Below are 16,134 nucleotides of genomic sequence, written 5' to 3'. Positions count from 1 at the left end.
TGCCAGATATTCCCCCACAGTGCCACATATGCCCCCTCAGTGCCTGCTCCCCCCAGTGCCAGATATTCTCCCACAGTGCCAGGTATATGCCCCCAGTCCCAGATATTCCCCCACAGTGCCAGGTACATGCCCCCAGTGTCAAATATACCCCCCCAGTGCCACATATGCCCCCAGTGCCAGATATTCCCCCACAGTGCCAGGTATATGCCCCCAGTGCCAGATATTCCCCCACAGTGCCAGGTATATGCCCCCAGTGCCAGATATTCCCCCACAGTGCCAGGTATATGCCCCCAGTGCCAGATATTCCCCCACAGTGCCACATATGCCCCCTCAGTGCCTGCTCCCCCCAGTGCCAGATATTCTCCCACAGTGCCAGGTATATGCCCCCAGTCCCAGATATTCCCCCACAGTGCCAGGTACATGCCCCCAGTGCCAAATATACCCCCCCAGTGCCACATATGCCCCCAGTGCCAGATATTCCCCCACAGTGCCAGGTATATGCCCCCAGTGCCAGATATTCCCCCACAGTGCCAGGTATATGCCCCCAGTGCCAGATATTCCCCCACAGTGCCAGGTATATGCCCCCAGTGCCAGATATTCCCCCACAGTGCCACATATGCCCCCTCAGTGCCTGCTCCCCCCAGTGCCAGGTATATGCCCCCTCAGTGCCTGCTCCCCTCAGTGCCAGATATTCCCCCACAGTACCAGGTATATGCCCCCAGTGCCAGATATTCCCCCACAGTGCAGGTATATGCCCCCAGTGCCAGATATTCCCCCACAGTACCAGGTATATGCCCCCAGTGCTAGATATTCCCCCACAGTGCCAGGTATATGCCCCCAGTGCCAGATATTCCCCCACAGTGCAGGTATATGCCCCCAGTGCCTGATATTCCCCCACAGTGCCACATATGCCCCCTCAGTGCCTGCTCCCCTCAGTGCCAGATATCCCCCCACAGTACCAGGTATATGCCCCCAGTGCCAGATATTCCCCCACAGTGCCACATATGCCCCCTCAGTGCCTGCTCCCCCCAGTGCCAGATATTCCCCCACAGTGCCAGGTATATGCCCCCAGTGCCAGATATTCCCCCACAGTGCCACATATGCTCCCTCAGTGCCTGCTCCCCCCAGTGCCAGATATTCCCCCACAGTGCCAGGTATATGCCCCCAGTGCCAGATATTCCCCCACAGTGCCAGGTATATGCCCCCAGTGCCAGATATTCCCCCACAGTGCAGGTATATGCCCCCAGTGCCAGATATTCCCCCACAGTGCAGGTATATGCCCCCAGTGCCAGATATTCCCCCACAGTGCCACATATGCCCCCTCAGTGCCTGCTCCCCTCAGTGCCAGATATTCCCCCACAGTGCCACATATGCCCCCTCAGTGCCTGCTCCCCTCAGTGCCAGATATTCCCCCACAGTGCCACATATGCCCTCCTCAGTGCCTGTCAATCTGTGCTAAATCAGTGGCGCCCCCGCAGCCCCTCGCCCCCAAGCCACCGCGAGGACTGCGGGGGCAGTAGTTACGCCACTGAGAGCACCGAGACACATTGTCCCCACAGTTCCAGATACATAAATGCCCCAAGTGCCAGATACATAAATGACCCCACAGTGCCAGATACATAAATGCCCCACAGTGCAGATATGCCCCCACAGTGCCAGATACATAAATGCCCCAAGTGCCAGATACGTAAATGCCCCCACAGTGCCAGATACATAAATGCCCCAAATGCCAGATACATAAATGCCCCCACAGTGCCAGATACATAAATACCCCCACGGTGCAGATATGCCCCCACGGTGCAGATATGCCCCCACAGTGCAGATACATAAATACCCCCACAGTGCAGATACATAAATATCCCCACAGTGCCAGGTGCATAAATGCCCCCACATTGCCAGATAAATAAATGACCCCACAGTGCCAGATACATAAATGCCCCCACAGTGCCAGATACATATATGCCCCCACAGTGCTAGATACATAAATGCCCCCCACAGTGCCAGAAACATAAATGCCCCCACAGTGCCAGATACATAAATACCCCCACGGTGCAGATATGCCCCCACAGTGCAGATACATATATACCCCCATGGTGCAGATATGGCCCCACAGTGCAGATACATAAATACCCCCACAGTGCAGATACATAAATACCCCCACAGTGCAGATACATAAATGCCCCCACAGTGCCAGATGCATAAATGCCCCCACAGTGCCAGATACATAAATGCCCCCACATTGCCAGATAAATAAATGCCCCCACAGTGCCAGATACATAAATGCCCCACAGTGCCAGATACATAAATGCCCCCACAGTGCCAGATGCATAAATGCCCCCCACAGTGCCAGAAACATAAATGCCCCCACAGTGCCAGATACATAAATACCCCCACGGTGCAGATATGCCCCCACAGTGCAGATACATATATACCCCCATGGTGCAGATATGGCCCCACTGTGCAGATACATAAATACCCCCACAGTGCAGATACATAAATACCCCCACAGTGCAGATACATAAATGCCCCCACAGTGCCAGATACATAAATACCCCCACAGTGCAGATACATAAATACCCCCACGGTGCAGATATAGCCCCACGGTGCAGATATGCCCCCACAGTGCAGATATAGCCCCACAGTGCAGATATGGCACCCCCCATACCTGCGGCGCTGGGAGGGGGAGTGCTGCTGAGGGTGCGGGCGCCGTGCAGTTTCTTCTGAAACGGTTGTGTGCATGTTATGCTCGCTGCGCAGTGCCGGCGTCTGACGTCAGACGCCGGCGCGCACAGACACAACTGAAGTTTAAAGGCCGGGTATCGCTGCAGGTTGGGCTGGCTCCAGGCAAGAATATGGCGGCGCCAGCGCGCGGCGCCCATTAAGGGTATTGCCCCGTGCGCCCGCTCTATTCGAACATGCCTGGAGCCGGCCCTGAGCATCCTCCTCTGTATTTATAGCCTTACACAATTTGGTATCAGCTGCAAAAATTGACACCATGCTCTCTAGACCTTCTGTTAGGTCGTTAATGAAAATATTGAACAATAGCGGTCCTAATACTGAGCCTTGCGGCACACCACTTAGCACTTCAGTCCAAGTTGAAAAAGATCCATTAACCACAACGCGCTACTCCCTATTATCTAACCAGTTTTTGACCCAAGGGCATATTGTGCTTCCTAGCCCTGATTCTTGTAGCTTGTAGATAAGTCTCATGTGTGGTACAGTATCGAACGCTTTGGCAAAGTCTAAAAAGATTACATCCACGTCTTTACCCTGATCTAGGTTTGCGCTTACTGTTTCATAAAAGCCAAGTAAGTTGGTTTGACAGGATCTGTCCTTCATAAACCCATGTTGATTCCTTTTAATGACCTTATTGGTTTCAAGGAACTTCTGAATACTATCTCTTAGAATACCTTCCAATACTTTCCCCACTATAGATGTAAGACTAACTGGTCTATAATTACCTGGTTCAGCTTTACTTCCCTTTTTGAATATAGGCACTACTTCCGCTATACGCCAGTCTTTGGGAACCATACCTGATATTACTGAATCCTTAAAGATCTAAAAAAGCTGTTTTGCAAGTTCAGAGTGAAGCTCCATTAGGACCCTTGGATGAATACCATCGGGACCTGGTGATTTATTAATCTTTAAATGTTTTAATCGGTCACAGACTACTTCCTCGCTTAAATAAGTACCTATCAGTGGGATATTCTCATTATTGAGATTATATGTTAGTCCCTGAAATGGGTCCTCTCTAGTGAATACTGTTGAAAAAAACTCATTTAGTGTGTCCGCTATGTCATTATCATTTTTGCTTAAGACTCCCAACTTGTCTTTTAAAGGGCCTATACTCTCCTTATTTAATCTCTTGCTATTAATGTATTTAAAGAATTTTTTGGGATTCGCTTTGCTTTCCTTTGCTACTAGTTTTTCAGTTTCTACTTTAGACGCTCTGATGGTGATGGGAAAGGGGCACAGGGTCAGAGGCGGAACTAGCGGTGGTGCTAGGGGCCAGAAGCTTGCCTACGGCATCATATTGGTTAGGGCCGGCTCTGCCTTTAGTAACCTAGTAGGTAGGTAAGTTGGGTGCCCTCGCTATCGCGGGGGTAGCGAGCTGAAATGATTATACCACGCCCGTCAGCAGAAACAGAATGGGTGTTGAAGGGAGTGAAAAGAATTGGATACCGCCTGTTTACTGTCGACCTAATGACTGTCTATCTTTTTAATGTCTGCAGTATCTTCTGTATCAGAACCCCCCAGTGGTGCAGTAGTACAGCTACCCGTTCTCTCCAGTCTCATTCCCCCATGTTTCTGCAGCTGGGCGGTCTTCTGTATGCCGGCGGTCGGGCTCCCGGCGCTCAGTATACCGGCGCCGGGAGCCCGACAGCCGGCATACCGACACTTATTTTCCCTCGTGGGGGTCCAATAAAATAGTGTGGCGCGCGTAGCGCGCCACCGTGCCCGTAGCATGGCGAGCGCAGCGAGCCCGCAAGGGGCTCATTTGCGCTCGCCACGCTGTCGGTAAGCCGGCGGTCGGGCTCCCGGCGCCGGGATGCTGGTCGCCGGGAGCCCGACCGCCGGCCAGCCGTAGTGAACCCCTGCAGCTCCAGGTCCCAAGTGTCTTCCAAGCCAGCCCCCCTTCTGCCTCATGGCCAGCCAACCCCCTTGCTTGTGTCTCATCAGCCTGCCCCCCTCTATCTCACCAGGTTGCCCCCCTTCTGTCTCACCAGCCTGCCCCTCACCTCTGTCTCACCAGCCAGCCCCCCTTCTGTCTCACCAGCCAGCCCCCCTCTATCTCACCAGCCAGCCCCCCTTCTGTCTCACGGCCAGCCAACCCCCTTCCTTGTGTCTCATCAGCCACCCATCCCCCTGTCTGTCTCACCAGCCTGCCCCCCTCTATCTCACCAGGTTGCCCTCCCCCCTCTATCTCACCAGCCTGCCCCCACCTCTGTCTCACCAGCCAGCCCCCCACTATCTCACCAGCCAGCTCCACCTCTCCGTCTCACCAACCCCCCCTCTCTGTCTCACCGGCATGCCCCCACCTCTGTCTCCCCAGCCAGTCCCCCCATCTTACCAGCCAGTCCCCCCATCACACCAGCCTGCCCACCTCTGTCTCACCAGCCTGCCCACCTTCTGTCTCACCAGCCAGCCCCCCACCTCTGTCTCACCAGCCAGCCCCCCACTATCTCACCAGCCAGCTCCACCTCTCTGTCTCACCAACCCCCCCTCTCTGTCTCACCGGCCTGCCCCCACCTCTGTCTCACCAGCCAGTCCCCCCATCTTACCAGCCAGTCCCCCCATCACACCAGCCTGCCCACCTTCTGTCTCACCAGCCAGCCCCCCACCTCTGTCTCACCAGCCAGCTCCACCCCTCTGTCTCACCAACCCCCCTCTCTGTCTCACCAGCCTGCCCCCACCTCTGTCTCACCAGCCAGCCCCCCTTCTGTCTCACCAGCCAGCCCCCCTCCTGTCTCACCAGCCTGCCCCCCACCTCTGTCTCACCAGCCAGCCCCCCTTCTGTCTCACCAGCCAGACCACCTTCTGTCTCACCAGCCTGACCCCCACCTCTGTCTCACCAGCCAGCCCCCCTTCTGTGTCACGGCTAGCCAACCCCCTTCCTTGTGTCTCATTAGCCACCCATCCCCCTGTCTCTGCCCAGACTGCCCCCCTCTATCTCACCAGTCTGCCCACCTTCTGTCTCACCAGCCAGCCCCCCACCTCTGTCTCACCAGCCAGCTCCACACCTCTGACTCACCAACCCCCCTCTCTGTCTCACCAGCCTGCCCCCCACCTCTGTCTCACAAGCCAGCCCCCCTTCTGTCTCACCAGCCTGCCCCCCACCTCTGTCTCACCAGCCAGCCCCCCTTCTGTCTCACGGCCAGCCAACCCCCTTCCTTGTGTCTCATCAGCCACCCATCCCCCTGTCTCTGCCCAGACTGCCCCCCTCTATCTCACCAGTCTGCCCACCTTCTGTCTCACCAGCCAGCCCCCCACCTCTGTCTCACCAGCCAGCTCCACCCCTCTGTCTCACCAACCCCCCTCTCTGTCTCACCAGCCTGCCCCCCACCTCTGTCTCACCAGCCAGCCCCCCTTCTGTCTCACCAGCCAGCCCCCCTTCTGTCTCACCAGCCAGCCCCCCACCTCTGTCTCACCAGCCAGCTCCACCCCTCTGTCTCACCAACCCCCCTCTCTGTCTCACCAGCCTGCCCCCCACCTCTGTCTCACCAGCCAGCCCCCCTTCTGTCTCACCAGCCAGCCCACCTTCTGTCTCAATAGCCTGCCCCCCACCTCTGTCTCACCAGCCAGTCCCCCTTCTGTCTCACCAGCCAGCCCCCCTTCTGTCTCACCAGCCAGCCCCCCACCTCTGTCTCAGCAGCCAGCTCCACCCCTCTGTCTCACCAACCCCCCTCTCTGTCTCACCAGCCTGCCCCCCACCTCTGTCTCACCAGCCAGCCCCCCTTCTGTCTCACCAGCCAGCCCACCTTCTGTCTCAATAGCCTGCCCCCCACCTCTGTCTCACCAGCCAGCCCCCCTTCTGTCTCACCAGCCAGCCCCCCACCTCTGTCTCACCAGCCAGCTCCACCCCTCTGTCTCACCAACCCCCCTCTCTGTCTCACCAGCCTACCCCCCACCTCTTTCTCACCAGCCAGCCCCCCTTCTGTCTCACCAGCCAGCCCACCTTCTGTCTCAATAGCCTGCCCCCCACCTCTGTCTCACCAGCCAGCCCCCCTTCTGTCTCACCAGCCAGCCCCCCACCTCTGTCTCACCAGCCAGCTCCACCCCTCTGTCTCACCAACCCCCCTCTCTGTCTCACCAGCCTGCCCCCCACCCCTGTCTCACCAGCCAGCCCCCCTTCTGTCTCACCAGCCAGCCCACCTTCTGTCTCAATAGCCTGACCCCCACCTCTGTCTCACCAGCCAGCCCCCCTTCTGTCTCACGGCCAGCCAACACCCTTCCTTGTGTCTCATCAGCCACCCATCCCCCTGTCTCTGCCCAGACTGCCCCCCTCTATCTCACCAGTCTGCCCACCTTCTGTCTCACCAGGTTGCCCGCCACCTCTGTCTCACCAGCCTGCCCACCTTCTGTCTCACCAGCCTGCCCCCCACCTCTGTCTCACCAGCCAGCCCCCCTCTATCTCACCAGCCAGTCCCCCCATCTTACCAGCCAGTCCCCCCATCTCACCAGCCTGCCCCCCTCTATCTCACCAGCCAGCCCCCCTTCTGTCTCACGGCCAGCCAACCCCCTTCCTTGTGTCTCATCAGCCACCCATACCCCTGTCTGTCTCACCAGCCTGCCCCCCACTATCTCACCAGCCCCCCCCACTATCTCACCAGCCAGCCTCCCACTATCTCACCAGCCAGCTCCACCCACTTTCTCACCAACCCCCCCTCTGTCTCACCAGCCAGCCCCCCCCTCTGTCTCATCAGCCAGCACCCCCCCCCCTCTGTCTCACCAGCCAGCCCCCCCCCCCCCCCCTCTGTCTCATCAGCCTGCCCACCCCTCTACAGTAAGGTGTGATATAGAGGTGTATGTAATAATATGGGCACACCCTCCAACAATTTACACATAAAAATCGCTACAAATTCGTAAAGGGGCGTGGCCACAGGTAAATGGGGCGTGGCCATGCCCGTTTCCTATACTTTCAGTGGAAGTTTGGAGAGTCAAAAATCGGTACAGACCATAAAAAAAGGTTCTGTACCTGCCAAAAAGGTGCAGCTGGACACTAGGACTAGGACAATACAGAAATGTGTGATATAGAGGTGTGTGTGTGTGTGTGTGTGTGTGTGTGTGTGTGTGTGTGTGTGTGTGTGTGTGTGTGTGTGTAATACAGAAATGTGTGATATAGAGGTGTGTGTGTGTGTGTGTGTGTGTGTAATACAGAAATGTGTGATATAGAGGTGTGTGTGTGTGTGTGTGTGTGTGTGTGTGTGTGTGTGTGTGTGTGTGTGTGTGTGTGTGTGTGTGTGTGTGTGATAATATGTGTGTAATACAGAAATGTGTGATAGAGGTGTGTGTGTGTGTGTGTGTGTGTGTGTGTGTGTGTGTGTGTGTGTGTGTAATATACTGTAGAGTGTGTGTGTGTGTGTATGTGTGTGTGTGTGTGTGTGTGTAATATACTGTAGAGTGTGTGTGTGTGTGTGTGTGTGTGTGTGTGTGTGTGTGTGTGTGTGTGTGTGTGTGTGTGTAATACAGAAATGGGTGATATAGAGGTGTGTGTGTGTGTGTGTGTGTGTGTGTGTGTGTGTGTGTGTGTGTGTGATAATATGTGTGTAATACAGAAATGTGTGATATAGAGGTGTGTGTGTGTGTGTGTGTGTGTGTGTGTGTGTGTGTGTGTGTGTGTGTGTGTGTGTGTGTGTGTGTGTAATATACTGTACAGTGTGTGTGTGTGTGTGTGTGTGTGTGTGTGTGTGTGTGTGTGTGTGTGTGTGTGTGTGTGTGTGTGGTATAGAGGTGTGTGTGATAAATTGATAATATGTGTGTAATACAGAAATGTGTGATATAGAGGTGTGTGTCTATGTCTGTGTGTCTGTGTAATAAAGAGGTGTGTCTGTGTAATATACTGTAGAGTGTGTGTGTGTGTGTGTGTGTGCGTGCGTGCGTGCGTGCGTGTGTGTGTGTGTGTGTGTGTGTGTGTGTGATAATGTGTGTAATACAGAAATGTGTAAAGTACATGTGTGTAAAATACATGTGTAATATAGAGGTGTGTTTGTGTAATACAGAGGTGTGAGTATTATAGATGTGTGTGTGTGTAATACACAGGTGTGTGTAACATAGAGGTGTATGTGTGTAATACAGAGGTGTGTGTGTGAGTGTGTGTATAATTAATATAGAGGTGCGTATGTAATACAGAGGTGTGTGTGTGTGTGTGTATAATATAGAGGTAGGTGTGTGTATGTGTCTGTGTGTAATACATAGGTGTGTGTGTAATATAGAGGTGTGTGTGTAATATCGAAGAGTGGCCCTCATTCCGAGTTGATCGGTCGCAAGGCGAATTTAGCAGAGTTACACACGCTAAGCCGCCGCCTACTGGGAGTGAATCTTAGCTTCTTAAAATTGCGACCGATGTATTCGCAATATTGCGATTACTAACTACTTAGCAGTTTCAGAGTAGCTCCAGACTTACTCTGCCTGTGCGATCATTTCAGTGCTTGTCGTTCCTGGTTGACGTCACAAACACACCCAGCGTTCGCCCAGGCACTCCCACCGTTTCCCCGGCCACTCCTGCGTTTTTTCCGGAAACGGTAGCGTTTTCAGCCACACGCCCCTGAAACGCCGTGTTTCCGCCCAGTAACACCCATTTCCTGTCAATCACATTACGATCGCCGGAGCGATGAAAAAGCCGTGAGTAAAAATACTATCTTCATAGTAAAGTTACTTGGCGCAGTCGCAGTGCGAACATTGCGCATGCGTACTAAGCGGATTTTCACTGCGATGCGATGAAAAATACCGAGCGAACAACTCGGAATGAGGGCCAGTGTGTGTAATATAGAGGTGTATGTGTAATATAGAGGTGTGTCTGTGTGTAATACAGATTGTGTGTGTGTGCAATATAGAGGTGTGTGAAATATAGAGGTGTACATTATGTGTAATATAGAGATGAGCGCCGGAAATTTTTCGGGTTTTGTGTTTTGGTTTTGGGTTCGGTTCCGCGGCCGTGTTTTGGGTTCGACCGCGTTTTGGCAAAACCTAACCGAATTTTTTTTGTCGGATTCAGGTGTGTTTTGGATTCGGGTGTTTTTTTCCAAAAAACCTAAAAAACAGCTTAAATCATAGAATTTGGGGGTCATTTTGATCCCAAAGTATTATTAACCTCAAAAACCATCATTTCCACTCATTTTCAGTCTATTCTGAATACCTCACACCTCACAATATTATTTTTAGTCCTAAAATTTGCACCGAGGTCGCTGGATGACTAAGCTAAGCGACCCTAGTGGCCGACACAAACACCTGGCCCATCTAGGAGTGGCACTGCAGTGTCACGCAGGATGTCCCTTCCAAAAAACCCTCCCCAAACAGCACATGACGCAAAGAAAAAAAGAGGCGCAATGAGGTAGCTGTGTGAGTAAGATAAGCGACCCTAGTGGCCGACACAAACACCGGGCCCATCTAGGAGTGGCACTGCAGTGTCACGCAGGATGTCCCTTCCAAAAAACCCTCCCCAAACAGCACATGACGCAAAGAAAAAAAGAGGCGCAATGAGGTAGCTGTGTGAGTAAGATAAGCGACCCTAGTGGCCGACACAAACACCGGGCCCATCTAGGAGTGGCACTGCAGTGTCACGCAGGATGTCCCTTCCAAAAAACCCTCCCCAAACAGCACATGACGCAAAGAAAAAAAGAGGCGCAATGAGGTAGCTGTGTGAGTAAGATAAGCGACCCTAGTGGCCGACACAAACACCGGGCCCATCTAGGAGTGGCACTGCAGTGTCACGCAGGATGTCCCTTCCAAAAAACCCTCCCCAAACAGCACATGACGCAAAGAAAAAAAGAGGCGCAATGAGGTAGCTGTGTGAGTAAGATAAGCGACCCTAGTGGCCGACACAAACACCGGGCCCATCTAGGAGTGGCACTGCAGTGTCACGCAGGATGGCCCTTCCAAAAAACCCTCCCCAAACAGCACATGACGCAAAGAAAAAAAGAGGCGCAATGAGGTAGCTGTGTGAGTAAGATAAGCGACCCTAGAGGCCGACACAAACACCGGGCCCATCTAGGAGTGGCACTGCAGTGTCACGCAGGATGGCCCTTCCAAAAAACCCTCCCCAAACAGCACATGACGCAAAGAAAAAAAGAGGCGCAATGAGGTAGCTGTGTGAGTAAGATAAGCGACCCTAGTGGCCGACGCAAACACCGGGCCCATCTAGGAGTGTCACTGCAGTGTCACGCAGGATGTCCCTTCCAAAAAACCCTCCCCAAACAGCACATGACGCAAAGAAAAAAAAGAGGCGCAATGAGGTAGCTGTGTGAGTAAGATAAGCGACCCTAGTGGCCGACACAAACACCGGGCCCATCCAGGAGTGGCACTGCAGTGTCACGCAGGATGGCCCTTCCAAAAAACATTCCACAAACAGCACATGACGCAAAGAAAAATTAAAGAAAAAAGAGGTGCAAGATGGAATTGTCCTTGGGCCCTCCCACCCACCCTTATGTTGTATAAACAGGACATGCACACTTTAACCAACCCATCATTTCAGTGACAGGGTCTGCCACACGACTGTGACTGAAATGACGGGTTGGTTTGGACCCCCACCAAAAAAGAAGCAATTAATCTCTCCTTGCACAAACTGGCTCTACAGAGGCAAGATGTCCACCTCATCATCATCCTCCGATATATCACCGTGTACATCCCCCTCCTCACAGATTATCAATTCGTCCCCACTGGAATCCACCATCTCAGCTCCCTGTGTACTTTGTGGAGGCAATTGCTGCTGGTCAATGTCTCCACGGAGGAATTGATTATAATTCATTTTAATGAACATCATCTTCTCCACATTTTCTGGATGTAACCTCGTACGCCGATTGCTGACAAGGTGAGCGGCGGCACTAAACACTCTTTCGGAGTACACACTTGTGGGAGGGCAACTTAGGTAGAATAAAGCCAGTTTGTGCAAGGGCCTCCAAATTCCCTCTTTTTCCTGCCAGTATAAGTACGGACTGTGTGACGTGCCTACTTGGATGCGGTCACTCATATAATCCTCCACCATTCTTTCAATGGTGAGAGAATCATATGCAGTGACAGTAGACGACATGTCCGTAATCGTTGGCAGGTCCTTCAGTCCGGACCAGATGTCAGCATCAGCAGTCGCTCCAGACTGCCCTGCATCACCGCCAGCGGGTGGGCTCGGAATTCTGAGCCTTTTCCTCGCACCCCCAGTTGCGGGAGAATGTGAAGGAGGAGATGTTGACAGGTCGCGTTCCGCTTGACTTGACAATTTTCTTACCAGCAGGTCTTTCAACCCCAGCAGACTTGTGTCTGCCGGAAAGAGAGATCCAAGGTAGGCTTTAAATCTAGGATCGAGCACGGTGGCCAAAATGTAGTGCTCTGATTTCAACAGATTGACCACCCGTGAATCCTTGTTAAGCGAATTAAGGGCTCCATCCACAAGTCCCACATGCCTAGCGGAATCGCTCCGTGTTAGCTCCTCCTTCAATGTCTCCAGCTTCTTCTGCAAAAGCCTGATGAGGGGAATGACCTGACTCAGGCTGGCAGTGTCTGAACTGACTTCACGTGTGGCAAGTTCAAAGGGCATCAGAACCTTGCACAACGTTGAAATCATTCTCCACTGCGCTTGAGACAGGTGCATTCCACCTCCTATATCGTGCTCAATTGTATAGGCTTGAATGGCCTTTTGCTGCTCCTCCAACCTCTGAAGCATATAGAGGGTTGAATTCCACCTCGTTACCACTTCTTGCTTCAGATGATGGCAGGGCAGGTTCAGTAGTTTTTGGTGGTGCTCCAGTCTTCTGTACGTGGTGCCTGTACGCCGAAAGTGTCCTGCAATTCTTCTGGCCACCGACAGCATCTCTTGCACGCCCCTGTCGTTTTTTAAAAAATTCTGCACCACCAAATTCAAGGTATGTGCAAAACATGGGACGTGCTGGAATTTGCCCATATTTAATGCACACACAATATTGCTGGCGTTGTCTGATGCCACAAATCCACAGGAGAGTCCAATTGGGGTAAGCCATTCCGCGATGATCTTCCTCAGTTGCCGTAAGAGGTTTTCAGCTGTGTGCGTATTCTGGAAACCGGTGATACAAAGCGTAGCCTGCCTAGGAAAGAGTTGGCGTTTGCGAGATGCTGCTACTGGTGCCGCCGCTGCTGTTCTTGCGGCGGGAGTCCATACATCTACCCAGTGGGCTGTCACAGTCATATAGTCCTGACCCTGCCCTGCTCCACTTGTCCACATGTCCGTGGTTAAGTGGACATTGGGTACAACTGCATTTTTTAGGACACTGGTGAGTCTTTTTCTGACGTCCGTGTACATTCTCGGTATCGCCTGCCTAGAGAAGTGGAACCTAGATGGTATTTGGTAACGGGGGCACACTGCCTCAATAAATTGTCTAGTTCCCTGTGAACTAACGGCGGATACCGGACGCACGTCTAACACCAACATAGTTGTCAAGGCCTCAGTTATCCGCTTTGCAGCAGGATGACTGCTGTGATATTTCATCTTCCTCGCAAAGGACTGTTGGACAGTCAATTGCTTACTGGAAGTAGTACAAGTGGGCTTACGACTTCCCCTCTGGGATGACGATCGACTCCCAGCAGCAACAACAGCAGCGCCAGCAGCAGTAGGCATTACACTCAAGGATGCATCGGAGGAATCCCAGGCAGGAGAGGACTCGTCAGAATTGCCAGTGACATGGCCTGCAGGACTATTGGCATTCCTGGGTAAGGAGGAAATTGACACTGAGGGAGTTGGTGGGGTGGTTTGCGTGAGCTTGGTTACAAGAGGAAGGGATTTACTGGTCAGTGGACTGCTTCCGCTGTCACCCAAAGTTTTTGAACCTGTCACTGACTTATTATGAATGCGCTGCAGGTGACGTATAAGGGAGGATGTTCCGAGGTGGTTAACGTCCTTACCCCTACTTATTACAGCTTGACAAAGGCAACACACGGCTTGACAAATGTTGTCCGCATTTCTGGTGAAATACTTCCACACCGAAGAGCTGATTTTTTTTGTATTTTGACCAGGCATGTCAATGGCCCTATTCCTCCCACGGACAACAGGTGTCTCCCCGGGTGCCTGACTTAAACAAACCACCTCACCATCAGAATCCTCCTGGTCAATTTCCTCCCCAGCGCCAGCAACACCCATATCCTCCTCATCCTGGTGTACTTCAACACTGACATCTTCAATCTGACTATCAGGAACTGGACTGCGGGTGCTCCTTCCAGCACTTGCAGGGGGCGTGCAAATGGTGGAAGGCGCATGCTCTTCACGTCCAGTGTAGGGAAGGTCAGGCATCGCAACCGACACAATTGGACTCTCCTTGTGGATTTGGGATTTCGAAGAACGCACAGTTCTTTGCGGTGCTTTTGCCAGCTTGAGTCTTTTCAGTTTTCTAGCGAGAGGCTGAGTGCTTCCATCCTCATGTGAAGCTGAACCACTAGCCATGAACATAGGCCAGGGCCTCAGCCGTTCCTTGCCACTCCGTGTGGTAAATGGCATATTGGCAAGTTTACGCTTCTCCTCCGACAATTTTATTTTAGGTTTTGGAGTCCTTTTTTTACTGATATTTGGTGTTTTGGATTTGACATGCTCTGTACTATGACATTGGGCATCGGCCTTGGCAGACGACGTTGCTGGCATTTCATCGTCTCGGCCATGACTAGTGGCAGCAGCTTCAGCACGAGGTGGAAGTGGATCTTGATCTTTCCCTAATTTTGGAACCTCAACATTTTTGTTCTCCATATTTTAATAGGCACAACTAAAAGGCACCTCAGGTAAACAATGGAGATGGATGGATACTAGTATACTTATGGATGGACTGCCGAGTGCCGACACAGAGGTAGCTACAGCCGTGGACTACCGTACTGTACTGTGTCTGCTGCTAATATAGACTGGATGATAATGAGATGTAGTATGTATAAAGAAGAAAGAAAGAAAAAACCACGGGTAGGTGGTATACAATTATGGATGGACTGCCGAGTGCCGACACAGAGGTAGCTACAGCCGTGGACTACCGTACTGTGTCTGCTGCTAATATAGACTGGTTGATAATGAGATGTAGTATGTATAAAGAAGAAAAAAAAAACCACGGGTAGGTGGTATACAATTATGGATGGACTGCCGAGTGCCGACACAGAGGTAGCTACAGCCGTGGACTACCGTACTGTGTCTGCTGCTAATATAGACTGGATGATAATGAGATGTAGTATGTAATGTATAAATAAGAAAGAAAAAAAAAACCACGGGTAGGTGGTATACAATTATGGATGGACTGCCGAGTGCCGACACAGAGGTAGCTACAGCCGTGGACTACCGTACTGTACTGTGTCTGCTGCTAATATAGACTGGATGATAATGAGATGTAGTATGTATAAAGAAGAAAGAAAAAAAACCACGGGTAGGTGGTATACAATTATGGATGGACTGCCGAGTGCCGACACAGAGGTAGCTACAGCCGTGGACTACCGTACTGTACTGTGTCTGCTGCTAATATAGACTGGATGATAATGAGATGTAGTATGTATAAAGAAGAAAGAAAAAAAAAACCACGGGTAGGTGGTATACAATTATGGATGGACTGCCGAGTGCCGACACAGAGGTAGCTACAGCCGTGGACTACCGTACTGTACTGTGTCTGCTGCTAATATAGACTGGATGATAATGAGATGTAGTATGTATAAAGAAGAAAGAAAAAAAAAACCACGGGTAGGTGGTATACAATTATGGATGGACTGCCGAGTTGCGACACAGAGGTAGCTACAGCCGTGAACTACCGTACTGTGTCTGCTGCTAGTATAGACTGGATGATAAATAATGATATAAAAAATATATATATATCACTACTGCAGCCGGACAGGTATATATTATATAATGACGGACCTGCTGGACACTGTCTGTCAGCAGAATGAGTTTTTTAATTTTTATAGAATAAAAAAACACCACACAAGTCACACGACGAGTGTACTTTTTCAGGCAGACATTCAATCACAATATACTATACTGGTGGTCAGTGTGGTCAGGTCACTGGTCACAGTGGTCAGTGGTCAGTCACACTGGCAGTGGCACTCTGGCAGCAAAAGTGTGCACTGTTTAATATGTACTCCTGGCTCCTGCTATAACCTATAACTGCTCCCCAGTCTCCCCCACAATTAAGCTGTGTGAGCACAGTCAGATATTATACATAGATGATGCAGCACACTGGGCTGAGCACAGATATGGTATGTGAGTGTGACTGAGTCACTGTGTATCGTTTTTTTCAGGCAGAGAACAAGAACAGAACGGATTATTAAATAATAATAAATTATAAAACTGCACTGGTGGTCAGGTCACTGGTCATCAGTCACTAGTATAACTCCTCCTAAGCTCCAGTAAGTAAATGAAGTGTCTCACTCTCACTCTCCTATCTATTTTAATTTCTAAACGGAGAGGACGCCAGCCACGTCCTCTCCCTATCAATCTCA

Source organism: Pseudophryne corroboree, chromosome 2 (assembly GCF_028390025.1).
Source record: "Pseudophryne corroboree isolate aPseCor3 chromosome 2, aPseCor3.hap2, whole genome shotgun sequence".
NCBI classification, from domain to species: Eukaryota; Metazoa; Chordata; class Amphibia; order Anura; family Myobatrachidae; genus Pseudophryne; species Pseudophryne corroboree.
Note: the sequence above shows the minus strand (reverse complement) of the source record.